This window comes from Scophthalmus maximus, chromosome 22 (genome assembly GCF_022379125.1).
Source record: "Scophthalmus maximus strain ysfricsl-2021 chromosome 22, ASM2237912v1, whole genome shotgun sequence".
Lineage (NCBI taxonomy): Eukaryota > Metazoa > Chordata > Actinopteri > Pleuronectiformes > Scophthalmidae > Scophthalmus > Scophthalmus maximus.
The window spans coordinates 2,302,615-2,320,341 of NC_061536.1; the positions used below are offsets into that span (position 1 = coordinate 2,302,615).

General features: G+C 42.7%; 1 protein-coding gene across 1 annotated transcript in view; it reads left to right on the top strand.

Moving 5' to 3' along the window:
- Positions 1-17,727, top strand: part of dlgap3 (discs, large (Drosophila) homolog-associated protein 3) — a 118,661-nt gene that overhangs the window by 55,186 nt on the left and 45,748 nt on the right. The window contains exon 2 of the mRNA XM_035621015.2: positions 714-788. The gene's annotated coding sequence lies outside the window, so the exon portion shown is untranslated. The remainder of the gene's footprint in view (positions 1-713; positions 789-17,727) is intronic.

Here is a 17,727-nt window from a genome sequence, read left to right on the forward strand (position 1 = left end):
TGCTAATGCTAATGGAAGAGTAATAAAGTGTGTGGAACCCCGTGGCATCCTCCAATGTGGTGTAGCTAAGTAGCACTTAGCATTCAGTTCACTTCAGCAAGGGTAAATGCATAATGCTATGCTCTTGCTTTTTTTTACTATTATCTCTAGATTTCCTTTTTGTAAACCTCATTGTTTTTCATTTCTATTTTCAAGCGATTTCACACACTTTGCAACCTTTAGGAGGTAATTGGAGGAGCACACACTCAATCAAGCAGTTGGCCTCCTAGTCATCGCCTCCTCTTTCTGTCTCTTTTTCCCCCTCCCCCCTCCCTCTATCTATCCCTCTATCCCTCACTCCCAACCCTTTTTGTTTCCATCGCTAATTTTGTTCTCTCCACTGTTCCCTCGCTCCCCTCCCGGCATATGTGTCTGCAGTCCCTCCATTTTTGGCTCCAGGGCCTACAGTGCTACCAGCAGGGCAGCTTCTTGTTTCCCTAATACTGCATCTTCAGGCACCGCCAGGGACCCATTTAGAGGTCGGCGCTTATAAGGAGGGGTGCTTTTCCCATGGCAGAGGGAGGCACTTACAGTAGAGAGATGAAAGAGAAGCAGAACTGAATGCCTCTTGCCAAGTATGACAGGGTTTGAACAAAATCATCTCATCAGAGCTTTTTGCAGTTTGAACTTCCCTGATATTTTTCCTTGTTTTCTTTGCTTCTTCCTTTTTGCAGAGGGACTGAGAGCAAGGTATCCATCTGACCGTTTCTACCTGAAGTGATGGAGCACCATTTCCTGATGAGACTGTGGTAAGTAGAGAGCATGCATGTGCACACACACACACACACACACACACACACACACACTTGCATGTTTAATTCCTGCAGCTATACTTGTCACCTGTACCCTCCCATATAAATTCCAGTTCTGTCTTGTCCGTCCTTGAAATCCATCCCCTGGAGGAGTATGTAAGTGTTCCCAGTGGAACCACTCAAGGATTAACCCCCGTCAGTGAGACAGCTCTAAGAACGCGGGGAGCAGAAGCGCGCCACTCAATCATGTTCTCTCTGCACGGACTCTAGTGTCTTGTTTTTTATCTCACGTGTAAACCGGTATTGATTGACTTACTCCTCTGCGCATGTTTCGCTTTTAAAGCTGCAGTCCACATTCATGGCTGAACACTGCATACACCAGTTTGAGTTGCACCAACTGTGCTTGAGCTGGGACCGCAGCTTTTCCAAAGGTCACGGAGTGCAGGGTTTGTTTCATAGGAAGTGCTGATGTGGCAAAGTTGGTCTTGCAAACTGGAAAAAAGGACTAGACGGAGATAGTGATAGAGAAAGACAGGGGAGTAAAATGTCAGATGAGCGCTGGCTGGCACAGTAGTAAAGTAAAAAATAGCAGGCAGGGCCGGCCGATTGTGCTGGCCTGAGGATGTACTACTATTCTTAGTCTCTTCCTCGTCCTCACTCTCTCCTCCCTCTTTCCTCCTGAGTCTTTTGTTACCACAGTGACGTCAGCTCGCTTCAGTCCATCTGGTGTCTGGTAGCACCCTGGATCTATCTACTCTCCCTCTCTAATTGGCTGAAACCACTTAACAGTCTCCCATCCATCTACCCCCCATGCATTTGTCATTTTTATTTATCTATCCTCCCTGTTCACCTATGTATCCATCAACACATCGGCTAATGTCAGTCATGCATCTCTCGTTTTTTAAATACTTTCAGTATTCACCAGACAATATAGTGCTCTGAAACTTGGGACATGATTATAGCTCGAAAGAGGGCCACTTACAGACAGAATACTATGTGTGTGTGTGCGTGTGTGTGTGTGTGTGTGTGTGTGTGTGTGTGTGTGTTTGTGTGTGTGCTCGCTCGGCTGGGATGGTAGGGCAGGGTTGGTTGGCTTTGCACTGTTACCACAGTGACACGTCTTGCCTGTGGTTGCTGTCAGGGCAAAGGCAGGGCCCTGTAATTCACTACTGATAGCGCATGACAAGGTGTCCAGATATAGGAAAATAATGGACGAGGTGGAGGTGACAAATCAAGACATTTCTTCCGTAATGTTCATTCGTTTCTGTACGGAGACATTTCAGTGTCAATCATCACACTCATACCGAAGCCACTTGCCACAGATTGTTTTCAGTTCAACTCATCAGTGACGACGAACTATCGCCGCTATGGTTCCTTGCAATTTAATGGCTTGTATCTTGTGAGCTACACATAAATTGTAGGGGTTGCAAGACGATAGGCTTAAAAAGAAAAGGGATGAAATTGGTTCTGATTCCTGTTCAAACCTCAAATAGTGAATATGTGTAACTATAAATAGCTGACCACAGTAGTCGAAGTAAAACAGGAGGTAAATGCGCCTGTGGAGTTAAATATACAGTACGTGTTGTGTACAGGTTTAAAATCCCTGTCCTGGGCAGGTAATGTAACTTCACCCCACCTGCCCTGGTAAAATAAATTCAGTCCATATAGAGGTTCACATTAACTTGAGCAGGTGTTAAATCAGTTAGAAGGGAAAATTCCCTTTGTGAAATCACATTTACCACGGACATGATAGGATAATATCATAATACCATTCATAGGATAAGTTTACTTGAACAAATTTACAGGCGAACAAAGCGCGAACCGCCCTGGAAGTGGCTGCTAAGAAAGACGCAGACCAAGTGACGTACTGTCCAGTGTGGTAAGCGAGACAAACAGAGAGCGATTCACTGCAAGCTAGTGCTAAACAATAAAATTACAAAAACTCAGAACACCTGCACACATCACTCAAATGACCAATTTGGGAAGGGATTGATATCTGGTGACTACAAAGGTCAAAGTATGGGATTCATTACCCCGTGCTCTCGAGAAGTGTTGAGCGGGGTTTTGTTTTCACCCTTCCTCTGAAAAGCAGATCATATGCCAAGTTATGATCGTCGACCGTATAAAATCGTCAAATCGCACATCCCTAGTTGCCCCCCCCCCCCCCCCCCCCTCTGGTTCAGTTAAAGCATCCGTAAAGTTTTTACTTTTCTCCACAGGCAGAATTCAGAATACACAACGCGCGCAGGGTATGCACTCCTCCGATGCTCTTGATTTACATTTGTTGTAACCCGATTAACACAGATGCTTTGAAATCCGGAATCTTCCATTTGCATATGTTGAATATTGCTTCTGATACTTCCGTCTACTCTGTCACATACATTTTTTGCATTTTTTGTTACAGTGTGTTTAACATAATTTAACAGTACAGTGAACTCTATAAAAGGCTTTAAACTGGTGTCATGTCATTTGAGGTGTATTTCGCAGAGATGAGTCACTTCCCTCCATTTTTCCCCTTCACTCAAGTTCCACTTCTGAATGTGAATGTGGGCATAATTTACTGCGGGCTTGTGTGTGTGTGTGTGTGTGCGTGTGTGTGTGTATCTGTACTTACATGTCTGCGTGTGCATATGGCTTTGTGGCAGCGTGCCTGCAGTCTCCCTGCTGTCAGCATATGGTTTCTGGGAGAGTGAAACTTCAAACAGCAGCTTTTTGTAGCACTGAAGGACGGCATCTCATTAGGAAGCACATTAGGATGTGTGTCGTTTAGGTTGTGTAGCTGTGAAGGAGCAGGCAGCATTGAGTGTGCAGGACAACAGATTATCAATTGTGTTCCTTGATTATCTGCAGTGCAGTTTATCAGCAGGCAGATAAGGGAACCGTTTTTCTCTGTAGCAATCCTGCATGCCAACGTCTCTTCTCAACAACTTAATGCCTGAATAATACCAATGATTTACTTTCTTTTTTTTATGTGGCACAAAACAAACTTTTTTTTTGGATGTCGTTAATATTCCTACAAGGTTCTGCAGTTGCTCAGATGAAGAAAAAGGTTATTTACTCCCCAGCTTCGTCTCCAAGCTGAACAGAAGAAGGGACCATCTGTCACTGTCAAAAGCTGCAGCTACTGCTGTGTAATATTGACAGGAAAATGGACACAATAAACAAGAGATAACAAAAAAGCATGTAATAAATTGTTTCTCTCTGCTGTGCCACAGGGTTACTATAGACCCTTAAAGACCAGGTTTCGTTGTTGTATAGTTATAAGAAAAGGCAATAACTTGAACTCACCCAGCAGCAAAATTAATTGTCTGGAATTGTTGCAGAAAGATTTTAAATGGAAGTCCAAAAAAATCATGGAAATGATGAAAAAGGACTGATCCCAAATGATCCTGATTATCTGATGTTTCATGAGAAGATGGGATCAGTTATTCTGTGTGAAAATGAACACTAAGCAACTATTATTAGTTTGTGATATTCCATTTTCTCCTCTGATTGTCTGCATCTCTATCTCTCGATCCGTCCATCTTTCTTATTGTGCCTAATTCATTAGGTGTCAGTCACACCCACTTCCTCTCTCTTCCTCTCTCTTCCTCGAGATGATTTATAGATATCTTTTGTCAATGTTGAAAGCAGGGCTGGTCTGTTTTCTGAACAACTCAAGTCCCATATCAAACAGTAAAAGCAGGAGACATTGAAGTAAAGTAATTTGTGTGTGTGTGTGTGTGTGTGTGTGCGCGCGGGCTTGCATGTTACAATGAAAGAGAGCGAGAGCAAGAAAGAAGGGGTACAATGGGGTAGAGGGAGGTAAGGAGTGTCTCAGCCTTCGTATGATTTAATCAAAGCCATCCATCACATCTGGATAATTAGACAGCAGCATGGATCGCATGACCGGAGCCCATTGGTTAGAACATACCACGCACACGCGCACGCACACACACACACACACACACACACACACACGCCCATCTCTTGTTCGTCACAAATTATGTATATCAGAGAGGAAATAAGTAGGAGACTACAAATATTGGAGCAAAACATGTTTGCACAAAACTCAGTCTACGATGGACTGGAGAGATTGTTTGGCCTTTCAGCCTAATTTTTACTCTGTCAGTGTGGTTTTTAGCACTTGATGGCCAATTAAATGTGTAGAATTAGTGCTGGCATTCAATGAACTCTGGCCAAAGCCAGCTATTGATCACTCCACAGGGCCTCACTGCAGCAAATCAAAAAAAGTCATTTATTGTGAAGTGAAGTCTGAAAACTATAGAGGATGACTATGATATACAAAACCCCGAGTATCTCTAGTATGCAGTATTGTGATGTATTTTCATTTTCTGTGAGTAAGTCTTTGAACACAAGAGAGAGTTCACATGACTGTGTATGTGAAAGGGGAACCCACACAGGCTTAAAAGCGAAGAGCTAAAAGAAGAATTTGAACATTCATCTGATGGACAGGGCTGCACGGTGGTGCAGTGGTTAGCGCTGTCACCTCACAGCAAGAAGATTTTGGGTTCGAATCCCGGTTCAAACCAACCAGGGGTTTTCTGTGTGGACTTTGCATGTTCTCCCCGTGTATGCGTGTATGCGTGGGTTCTCCCTGGGTTCTCCGGCTTCGGTAGGTAGGTTAGGTAAATTGACCGTAGGTGTGAATGTGAGAGTGAATGGTTGTTTGTCTCTGTATGTGGCCCTGAGATAGGCTGGCCCCGCCTCTCGCCCAATGTTAGCTGGGATTGGCTCCAGCCCCCCCGCAACCCCCAAATGGATAAAGCGGTAGACGATGGATGGATGGATCTGATGGACACAAACATAACTCAAAATAAATGCTAAAGTGGAGGAACAGGTATTTATTTATCTGCTGGACGTTGCTGTCTGTGGAACCTCCAACGGTGCTGGTGGGTCAACTGCAGGGTCATCAGCTGGTGCCACCCTTCACAGATGTTTTGCCCCTGAAGTTACTATAATTCTATCATATCTATTTGCTAACTCAATTCAAGGCATATCAACTTAGAAAATGCTAAATGTAATCCAATTAAGAGCAGAATCACTTTCATTTATGAATACATTTCTGTATATATCATCATAAAATAGTTCCTAGGCCTCAGAATCCCTGCCTCTTTGTTGCCAGGCAACGCGTAGCTAAACACTGCAGGGGTTCACAGGGTCTTAACGTCCTACGTAACCAGGAGAGAAGCTCTCAAATCTCAAACATGTTAAACCTAGAAGAATGAGAGTAACGCTGCCGTTACCATCTATCATAGACATCGTTAATGCGTCCGCCTCATATCATTAATATCAGATTTAAGTTTAATTTGGACTTCCAGATTCACTATATATACACACACATATGCAGTTTAATAATGCAAACACACTCAAAAACAGAATTTTCAGTAGCCATGATATGAATGGTGATACTTAAGTGTTGTTTTTACAGCATGTTGCACTTCTCCCATATAACCATATAACCCATATAACCAAAAATTAATCAATTACATTACATTACATTCATGTAATGTAATAATAATTATTACAGATAGCATCCATGTAAACTTCCTTTACATGGTTGTTTCCTTAAGTGTTATTCTTATAAATCATCTCTCATCGTGCAGTAATATATGTCATAAGATAACATTTGAATTACTAATATGACACTATTTGGCTAATATTTGTTTTGGGCATCTAAAAACAAGATAAAATAGTTTGACTCCTTTTTCAGTGATGATTAAATATACATAAGGCAATCTGGGATAAGATACTGGTCCTGCTTTTATATTTCTGCCATGCATTTCCTTGCTCATACAGCATGTTCTGTGACATTAACTCATCATGATAATGTGACTCATTTCCGATTCACGATTTACATACATATCTGCCTTTATCCAGACTGTTAAATGATACGGTTGTGTCTGAGTAGATTTTTGTAAAATGTAGAAATTACACCTACTTGTGTGATAAAATTGTTTGATTTAGACTAAACAGTTTGCTGTGATCCTCCTGTATGAGTGCTCACCATATAAAAGACAGTCAATAAAGATTATGCCAATTACACGCACATCGGGGGAGGATATGCAATGCAAGTAAAGATTAGCAATAATCCTGCCAAGACGTTTTTTTTTTTATTGTGTTGGCTCATAATCAACCGACAATGCTGCTCTTACGCTTTGAGTGATCCTGTTTTTAACGGTGACTTTGTGTTTACATTGATTTGATGAGGGGGAGTTCAGGGGCTCTAAAGGGCTCTCATAGGATTTCAAAACAATATAGACCAATGAATGAGTGCATACTCTAATGAGTGCATGCGAGTGCTAATACACTGAGGGTCAATCTTGGGCAATAACCGCAGCGTCTCACTCTAATGTTAATGTTTTTCAGCTATTTTCAGATTGAGTCCGATTTTAACAATTAAGTCTGGAGAGATGACAAAACATAAGCAAATTCAGTGCAATCAAACTCTTGCAACAATCAAAAAGAACCTTGCACAACAGCCCTGCAATAAACCCTTCTTTGCCAGAAAGGCGTTCTAGATTGTGTTATACAGTAAGTGTTTCTCATTGGTTTCATAGTACAATTAGATTTATTTCTTTTTTTTATAAATATTTATTAGAAACCTATTGCACACAAAGCAAGCTAAGCATTGTAACAACCAGTGTAGCTACTGCCTAACAGACTTCGTTCAAGTATACAGTTGGTCGAGTAGGTAGATGACACAAATAGATTCCACGTCATAGACCCTTTCAGAATAGAAAATGACCTGTAATGCGTATCGTGTGCTAACATGGAGAGTTTGTTTAATTCACAAAAACAAGCAATCTTCTCTGAACTAACACTTTAGCCAATGGGCTCCTGACTTTAAGTGAGATGTTAGTAGTTTGCTTAATGTGGTTTTAAAAGTACAGTATTCCTATTTAGCATCTTAATCATGGACTGTATGTAAAAGTGGACGTAGTCACAGGGTCAGAAAAATGAAGCCAATGGTGTAAGTGGTTGAAGCCTGTATTCTCTGGAATGGCCAGCAGAGGGCGACTCCCCAGTTGCAAAAATAAGTGTTTCTACAGAAGCCTATGATAAAAATGACTACTTATCACGTGGTTTATAACATTCACAGTAAAATGGATGATAAAGCACCGTTGCATGGATACATTCTGAGTTACAGCCGGTGCCGTCCAACCGGTGCATGGTCGCAGGTGTAGGTGGACACGCAGGTGGACGAGCTCTCAGTCAGACCCACCCGCAATTCTACTCGCGGTTGCAAAAAAGCCAATATGGCGCTGGTCAAAATGCGAAACTCGAGGCTTCGGAATGGCAGCTAACAAACCGACGGAGGACGTGGGTTACCCCTTTGTTATAAGGTTACATTTCTGTGTAGTGTCTCTTCTGGTATGTCTTCATCTACTTTATCTCTCAGCTGCATTATATTTGAAATGGGTCCAAATGTCAACTTGCTTTGTTGTCGATGTGCTCTTCTCACTTTGCTATTCGTTATCTGATCTCCTACAGCCACAGTAGGTTTAAACGCATGGCTTGGTCCAGTCTAGCACTGTTGGATGTGCGTTCATGGTTCCGGTGCTGCTTTACAGAATCACTAGAAAGGTGATTCAAGCTCATAAGAAGAGAAATGCGCGACTCAGTCAATCTAAACGTGTCTTTGTTTGAACAAAGAAAGAAAACGCTCCGTGTAATTTTGTCTCTTCTTCTCTCAATGAATATAAAGACGTTTAGGCAAGGTTTTTTTCTCATTCTAAACTGCATTTTTTTTTTCTTGTCTTTATGTGTCAATGATGTTGTGTGTAAATATAGTAAGTCACTTTTTGAGGATGTCTGTGCCATCTTGTCATCGCCTCGTCTTAGTCATATTTCCTCATCTCGCACTCTGCAGACTGAGAGCAGTTAGACATCTTGTCCCTTTCCTTCTCTTCTATTCCTCACACATTCTCCCATTGATCGTGCGAACGAGTGACAAGAATGCGACGTTGAGATTTTCAAGGAAATAAAAAAACGTCAGCAGCATTATTCTCCTATCCACGGCTCGCTCTCTGTTTCCTCTTTCTCTGCCATCCCTATGCTCTCCGGCTCCCCCACACTCAAACAAGCACAAAATCACACAAAAAACACAGAAGTCTGCAAAAAGAAAATCACATCCTCATTTGTTCCTATCACATCATCTGTTCTTCTGCTGCAATCTTTCTCGCTGCATTTCATTTTCAGTTGTGACTGAATTGTCGGTGCAGGTAATGAGAGGGTTTGATCCTAAAACAGATCAGATTTGACACATACGTAAACCAGCTGCTGGAGTCGGTGAGGTGAAGCTCTGAAACTGTGATGTTTAACAGATTCAGGCCTTTCACACCGTGTGTGTGTGTGTGTGTGTGTGTGTGTGTGTGTGTACTTAATCCTCTACACTTGTGTTAATGCGTTCTTCACACGAGTGACTGTGCGAGTATTGTGTCCAGGGGGAAATTAAGGCAGTTGAAAATTCTAGTCACTTGCTGAATTTATGCTCCCACAGTGACCTGCCCTGCGCGTCACAGCTGAGACAACATGTGCTTGCAACACCTCGAAGCTCAAAGACATGCTCACACGCAAGAGGGACACATGCAGAGTGTACACGTTAAGTGACTCGAGCGGGCGTGTTTATGCATTGGTCTGAACAGAATGGGTTTATACCCTAGAATTTTGCACAAAGATACATTTTCGCTGGCACCTACTGTGCCGAATGGTATGAAATAGTATGGCACTTTTCTAGCCTTATCAACCACTCAAAGGGCCGTACAGGACAAGTCACATTCACACACATTCACACGGCGCTGCTTTTTACCTCCCTTCTTCTGTCACATTCATACACATTCATACACTGTCAGAAAAGCCGCCAGAGGCAATTCAGGGTTAAGTGTCTTGCCCAAGAACACATCGGCATGCAGACTGGGGGAAGCTGGGATTGAACCGCCAACCTTTTTGGCTAGAGGATGACCAACTCTACTGTACCTCCTAATAGGGCTGAACTATTTAACATATTTATTTAGCTATTTACTATATATAGCTATTTATTTAGCATTTGCGATTATATCGCGATGCGATAAAGCGCGATTACACGGGTCACGTGATACGCGAGCGAGTGGAGCGCTCAGTGAAAGAATAAACAGCAGTCAAGCTGCACTCTAGCTTGCTGCGCAATGGCCACAAGCTCGACAGCGCAGTCAGAAAATGATTCAGCGGAGACTTTAGTGTCGAAGAGGAGCCTCACGTCGGTTGTGTGGAAGTTCTTTGGTTTTAAAAAGGAGGATGCTGCGCAGCGTCAGGTACCGTAGCAACTTCACGGGGCAACACCACCACCCTGTATCAGCGCGTGACACAGCGCCACCCCCCGCGGTTGTTGGCCGTGCCGCGGTGACAGTAGTGACAAACACAGAACCACACGAGAGTTGTTTGAGACTGTTACTCCATATGGAAATGTCTCACGTGGCAGGTGTAGAAAAAAAAGATGAACACGAAGATGAAGAGATGAAGATGAACAGTGAAATAACTACCAAACTCACTGCACGCCATTCCCAGTCTGTCTGCATTTCCTGTCATCTCTTATGACTCTATAAATAAAGGTCCAAAAAAAGATGCGCTCAAATTATACTCTACATGCATCGCACTGTGATAGAGGTCCTGGAATAAGTACATTAAGTCTTCCAAGCTTGAGGCACTGACACAATGATTTATATATTATATGGTATTTTTTATTAACTTGAGTCATTTAACGATATTGGAAGCAGCACAGACATACAGGTACATAACACTGATGTAAAAAAAAAAATCATTTCCGTTTGACAATTTCTAACCAAATGTTGTTACTGTCACCCACAGTTTGGCTTTCAAATAAAAAAAACATACAATGAAAAGCATTGGAGGGGCGATGCATACCCTGTGCATGTCGTATATAGGCAATACAACGCGCACACACATATATATATATATATATATATATAAAAAAAGAGAATTATTGCAAAATAACTTTTCCTCGAAAGAAATATAAGACGCGGTTGATACAACGTCGATAGAACTCATTCCGTCCATGTTTTGACAGACAACACAAACAGCCAATGATAATGAGAATAGCACCGTGCCGAACCAATCATGTGGCGGGAATAGAGTGACAGCCACGTCAAGCAAGGTTGACGCACACAGCAGAGCGTAGGAGACGCAGCTGGCAGCGGCTCACATGTTAAAGTTTGGGCTACTGCGGTTGTGCACATCAGTCCGTCAGGAGTGAGAGCGAGATAAAAGAAAGACGACGACAGGAAATGTTCAAAAGACGAGGACATTGTTTAAAAGACGGGTCTGAAGAATTGGGTAGTGTGGAGATATTTTGGGCTATTTAAAGTCCGACAAGAAACGAAGTATAGAGGCGCTGCAAACTGTGTCGAAAGCATTTAGCAGTTGTACTTATACAACTACATTATGCAGCAGCGGTTGTATAATGTTCTACAGTACATTTGTCATGTTCAACTTCTGACAGAAAAAGAATGATATTTAAATTGTGGTTTAAATATTATGATATCTATAAGCTTGACAGAAATAGTGATTCGATTGATATCGTGATACATATCGATATCGATCAATATTAAAAAAATGATCGCGTTAAGATTTTTTGCTCAGGCCTACTCCCCCCCCCCCCCGTTTGGTGAAAATCTCTCCCTGCGTTTTGGAGATATTTTGTCCACATAACACAAAACGGGTGTGAACAGGGTGAACACTCAGTGAGTCCTGGATTAGTGACGTCATTGTGCTGGAAATGTGTAAAATAACAGGAGAATGAAGTTGCTAAGAATGATGAGCAGGAGAGACATACAGTGTGGAGCACCATAGAGATGGATTGGATTGAGGTTAAAAAATGGCTGTTGCAGACATGGTTACCATGGTGAAAGATGACTATAGCAGACGACCTCTCCAGTGAGTGCAGAGAGAAGCATGTGGTCAAATCCTTGAGCATGATTGATTGATTTATTTTAGTGTCCTACTGCACACGTTGTGTCATTTCCATATAGTAAAGCTCAACAAATCACACAAAACATGTAATGATTGAGATTGTACAACGATGTGATGTTTTATGAGAGATACAGTACAAGATACAGTCTTAGCCACAAGGCTCAATCTTACTAGAACAAAAACCAAATATAAAGCCACTTCATCATACATGATATATATGATATATAATACATGGGACAAATAGTTAAGCCGGGAACACTGGGAATGTGTTTATAAATGTCTCACGCTTTCATTTTAGGAGCATCATCTTTTTGCTAAATTATATTTGATAGTTGACATAGGCTTTAGTCCTATGCAGTTGAATTGGTTGAATTCTCTAAATGTAGCAATGCAGTACAAAAGTGTACATGGAAAGGTAAAAGAAGGAGATAGAAAGGAGGAGCAGCGAGGAGAGAAAGTGCGGGGCATACAAAATGCATCGGTGAGCTGTCTCCCTTCCTGACTCTTGACTTTTTCCTCTTCTCTCTCACTTATTTTACATTCCGTCCCTTTGCAGCAGTGCCACATTTCTCTCCCCCATATCCCCTCGTTCTTTCCATTCTGTTTTTTTTTTTTTTTTTATCTCTCTTCCCCTGACTGTGCCCTGACACTCCAAAGCTCTGCTCCCCTCATTAACTCTCTTTCATGGGGCTGCAGATGACAATAATTGGTTTGAAAACAGGAGACAATTGGATACAAGGATTATCCCCAGCTCACACCCACCACCACCACCACTGCTACCCCACACCCATGTGCAAGGACGTCGCTGCTTTTCATCCTCTCCTCCACTCTCTGTCCTCATCTTTCCTCTTTTCCAGCTCCACTTGTCCTTTCTTTTTCATTTGCTTTGTTTCATAATTACATGTATCTTCCCTTCCATTCTCATATTTCCTTAACCCCTTTCAGACTTGTTTCATTCTCCTGATCTTTAACACACGCACGGACACACCTTTCCTTATTATCGCTTTTGGCTTTCTCTATCACCTTCTCTCCTCGTCTTTGTTCATAAATTCTCACAGAGCTATGCGATGAGTCCCCATATAAGGATATATCCTCTGTTCCTGCCAAGAGTGGAAGTGACATTACTGACAGTCACTCACTCACACACACACACACACACACACACATGCACACATGCACGCAGAAAGAGAGTTCTGTGAAATGATAATGACATCTGATTAAACACTGTGACTAACGTGATGTCATCTTTCCAAAGAAACCATGAACCTGTGACAATGTGATGGAGTGAAAAAGGAACAGAACAAGGGCAAATATGGGGGCGCGGGAGAGATGAGGAGAGTGGGGTGAAAATTTAAAAACAAAACCCAATAGCTCACCTCATGTAGAGCGGTACAGAAAAGTCAAGAGTTACACTTCTACTCCCCTCTCATACAGCCCTCCATAACCGTGTCTGCTTTCTCCTCATTTCCGTTTATCCCGTCACTCTCTCCGTTTCTTATCCCATCCTCTCTCTGTCCATATACTCTCTCCATCTCTACCCTCCGGTGAGGGCTCTCAGGTTTCGACGGTAACTGCGTTAGCACAAGGGATAATGGTTTGTAATTCACTCCCAGCTACTCACTGCTGGTCAAAGGCCCACTCATGTACAAGGAGAGAAAAGTAATGTGTGTGTGTGTGTGTGTGTGTCTGTGTGTGTGTGTGCGTGTGTGTGTGTGTGTGTGTGTGTGTGTGTGTGTGTGTGTGTGTGTGTGTGTGTGTGAGGAACGGACCTATAGATTTTGAATCACCGTTTTAACTGCACCGCCTGTGAGTGTGTGCGTTTCACTTTCTTTCTGGTTACATACATGTGAAAACATGCGTGTGCATACGCACCCTGAACTCTTCTGAGAGAGCGTGTTTGTAATACACAACCTGATGTTTTAAGTGCATCATCTCATTGGTTACGTAACGCCATGTCAAAAATAAACACCCCTCTCATCCAGAACTGATGGATGCACACACACAAGCACTGTTTGTTGCAGACCACGCCCCCCCCCCCCCCCCCCCACCCCCACCCCCGATCATGGGCAAACTCTCCAATACTCCACCTCCCCAGAGTATCAATAATATAAGGATGCCATGTGTCAGCTTGTAAATCTAGATCACCAACTGTGGGTCCTGGGAAGCTTGTCAGGCTCAAGGGTGCCCCTGGGCCTCTGGGGTGGTGGGGCACTTTGGATGGGGGGGCTGGTTTAGGCTAAACAGGATCTGGGAAACTCTCCAGCATGTAGTGCCCCACCTCAAGGCGACAAGCAGAGTTGGAACTGAAATATCCTGGATTCAACAGGCCAGCAGCATCTCTATTTCAACTACACTGATTTTGTCATTTTTGTATTTTTGTTCCAACAGTAATTTATATTAACCATATATGACGATGTCCTATTAGAGATGATAATGGTTTTCAGGTGAAGGCTGAGGTGCAAAGAGGGAATTGGCAGTTTGTAGGATGGGGCCGGGGCAGGGAATTTAGGCCGAGCTGCGAGCAGGGTTGGATGACTGGCCAGCAGGCAGGAGAATCGGCTGGGGAGCCGATGACGTGGAAGGGGGCTTGAGAAGAAGCTGGGGATCAGTGGAGATGAGCTGGTCACGGAGATAACCGCTGTGTGCCGAGCGTGCCGGGCAGAGAGTTTTGCAGGTCAAACACGAGGTGATCCTGAAGCACAAGGTAATCAAGGTCACCCAGGTCAAACAATTGCAAGCAGCCGACAATGTGTGTGTGCGTGATACCAAACTGGCCGAAGCAACGGTGGGGCGAAGAGTGCGTGAAGAACCGCAGAAGATACACTGCGGGGCTGATGAGTGGATGAAGGGCAGGTGGGTACACAGATTGGCAATCTTGCAGCCGGGAGTGAGGAGCGCCACCCCCTCGCCACAGACTCACATGAACAGGGCAAGATAGGACACACAAGAGGCAAAAGAAGGGGAAAAAAGACATCATAAAGTCAAGGAATAAACTATAGTCACAGAGAAGGAATCACCATATCCTCGTAAGAGACGTTGGCTTGAATTGGGTCTCTTCAGAGGAAAACGCCATGAGATAGCTTTTTCTTCTTTCATTTTGTCCTGCTGTTGCACAAATCCCATCAGAATTGCTCAAAGATCCAACCAGCGACACCCTTGCAGATAAGATAATCCTTTATTTGTCCCGCAACCGGGACATTTGGGAGTGCCCATTGCTTTGTAGATCCTGTTACACAAAATTCTGTCCCCCATCCCACAGCTCTGTACTAATTATTTTTTGTTATCGTTGTTGTTTTTTTAGTTTTTTTTTACCAACAATGGCCTTTATACATCATCGGACATTTTTTTTCATTTCATTTAACCTTTATTTAATTCTCGAAGTACAATTGAGGGCAATCCCTCATTTTCAATGCAGCCGAGATTACACAAAAATATAACGCAATAAAATGTTGAATTACAAAACAACAATAGTGCAGAGAGTGCAGAATATAGTAAATATTTGGAATATAAAGGACATAAATCACTTAAAAACAGTGACAAAAAAACAAAACAAGGACATGCATCAAATAAGCAATGAACATGATTCAAAGTGATAAAATAAGGACATTTAAGTCACTAAAAACAATTACAACAGGAATATTTAGCATTATTGCTCTGAAAGGCGGAAGGTAATTCATTTTTAGGAACTCTTGGAGAGTATTCCAAGTGGTTGGGGCATTAGAGCAGAATGCAGATTTTCCTATAACCACTGTATGTGTATGTGTTGCCTAGTGATGACCCTATCATGTCATTATTACCCGACTGTGCAGTTCCCCTCTCTGTTGCCTGTCACCTCATTGTTTTGAGCTTTTCGAGCCCCAAACTTTACTGGTTCGATTCAGTCTCTCTACACAGCTAGTGTCATTCTCAGTCTCAGCAGACAACAGAGCTGACATAGCTGCTGAAGAGCCAAGTGTATATATCTCAGGAGTTGGTCGGTTGGTTGGTGCTGACCAAAAACAGAGCTGAAAACAGAGTGAACGTTAGACTTACGTTTACCTGATGGACAGAAACGTGACTCCATATGAAAGCTAGTGTTGCTCTGCTGGATGTGTAACGATCAGGGAGCTGTATGCATCCTATCCCCTTAAACAGTAAGATGTCAATGCGAGTTTGCTTCCAGTGGACCCAAGTGGCCAAATAAGCCGTCGTAATAGGTTTAATTCCAACATTTTTCCGAGAAAGGTTGAATGTGATACCAAATGACTTTTGTACAGTATACACTCCCTTGACACAGATGGTGCTGTTATCCTTCTCAACTTTTCGTCCATATCCACTGTAACGTAAGAACACTTTAGATATTGGAAGCAGAATCCTCTTCATAGCATTCGTTGCACTGTGGCAATGAAACTCAAGAACGAATGCCTGCAGGGACCAGTTACTGCTGCATGGGCTCTTTTTGTTCTTCAGTTATCAGATTTACAGATATCAGACAGGCTGTCTGCCAGTGAAAGTTCAGAGTCACTCAGATTCGTCTGAATGATTTTCCAATATACTCCAAAAGAGAGCGGTGCGGTCCCACTGTTTATTTTAATGTTGAAGTGCCCTCTTCACTCTGAATACTGAAGACTACAACCACTGTTTGCTCAGTTTGGGCAAATCAAAATTCAACATGTTGGTAACATGGCTAACCAAAGTTTAAACTATGTGTCGCCCTGCATAACCAACTGTCTGCTGTTGCTTCATATTTATCATAGGGACATGAGCGTGGTAGCTATCTTCTCATCATCTATGGATATAGATTAAAGGTAATATTCATTTTTTCATTAGTGCATATTAACATGAAACCATATTTTTTTTTTATTGTTACTTATTAATGAGCCCTTAATAGCCCTTTCATGGAGTCCGCTGTTGCTGTAGCATTTTTCAGTGTGTTTTACCACCGTGTGACATCAGATGTAAATGCTTCATATGTAGCAGTAACTTACATGATGACGTACGTCCCTTCTGGATCATATTCATACCCTTCTTCTTCTTCTACTTTGGATTTAATCGTTTTGTGCATAACGCGTTATATATGCTGCGGCAATGAATTGTGGCGTCTATTTCTCCTTTCCTGTCGCATAGGAAAGTCCAGTGTACCCTATGCTAAAGGAGATATACAAGGAAGCATTTTGAGCACCTTTCCTATGCATTTAGAGAATCCAAACAGCTCTTATCATGGCTGCCCGTAAAATCTATTTTCAATTAGAAGATTTAGGAAACTTCCTAAGCAAATTTGCCAATTCGTCCGCGCCCTGGGTCTGGAAAGGGGCTTTTACACTTTCATGTTACTCGAAGGCAGCTGACGGTTCTCCTACGCGCTAGAAGCCACTAAATCGTACACACTGAACCTTTAGGAAGAGGAAGGAATCAGTTCACCTCATGCAGTAATCCAGACTTTTCACAAGAAGGAAATCGAAAAAGATCTACCTTTATCTCCAAGCACCAGTTGAAGGACCAGATTGTGCAAAGTGTCTTAGAGCATAGAACAACAACCAATCATGCAGTGCACCGATACCCGGGCCATTCATCTGCTCCACTGCATGTTGGATTTAAGCCACTAAGATTTGTTTTCTTTCCAACAGTTAGTGAACTTATCAGGCCCTGACATGGCTGTGTTGTCGCTGTCACGGTGCCGGTCCCCCCCCCCCCTGTTGGCAGCAAGGAGGAGAGTTGCTTTGTTTGTCAAGATGTGCTCAGCAATTCAATTTCACAGCTCCCTCTTGTCTCAGAAGAGAGCTGGAGGAGCATAAGGAGAGAGGGGACAATAATTGAAAGGCAGTGGAGCTCATCCCGTGTCCTCTTTCCTTTCATGTAGATCGCTCATATGTGCATATGGGTTTTCCCTTTACTGTCACAGTGTCTTTACTATCGTTTTTTTGAATGCTCCATATAGTTTTCAATTAATATATTATAAACACATCTAATACGGTGCTCTGCCTCCCTT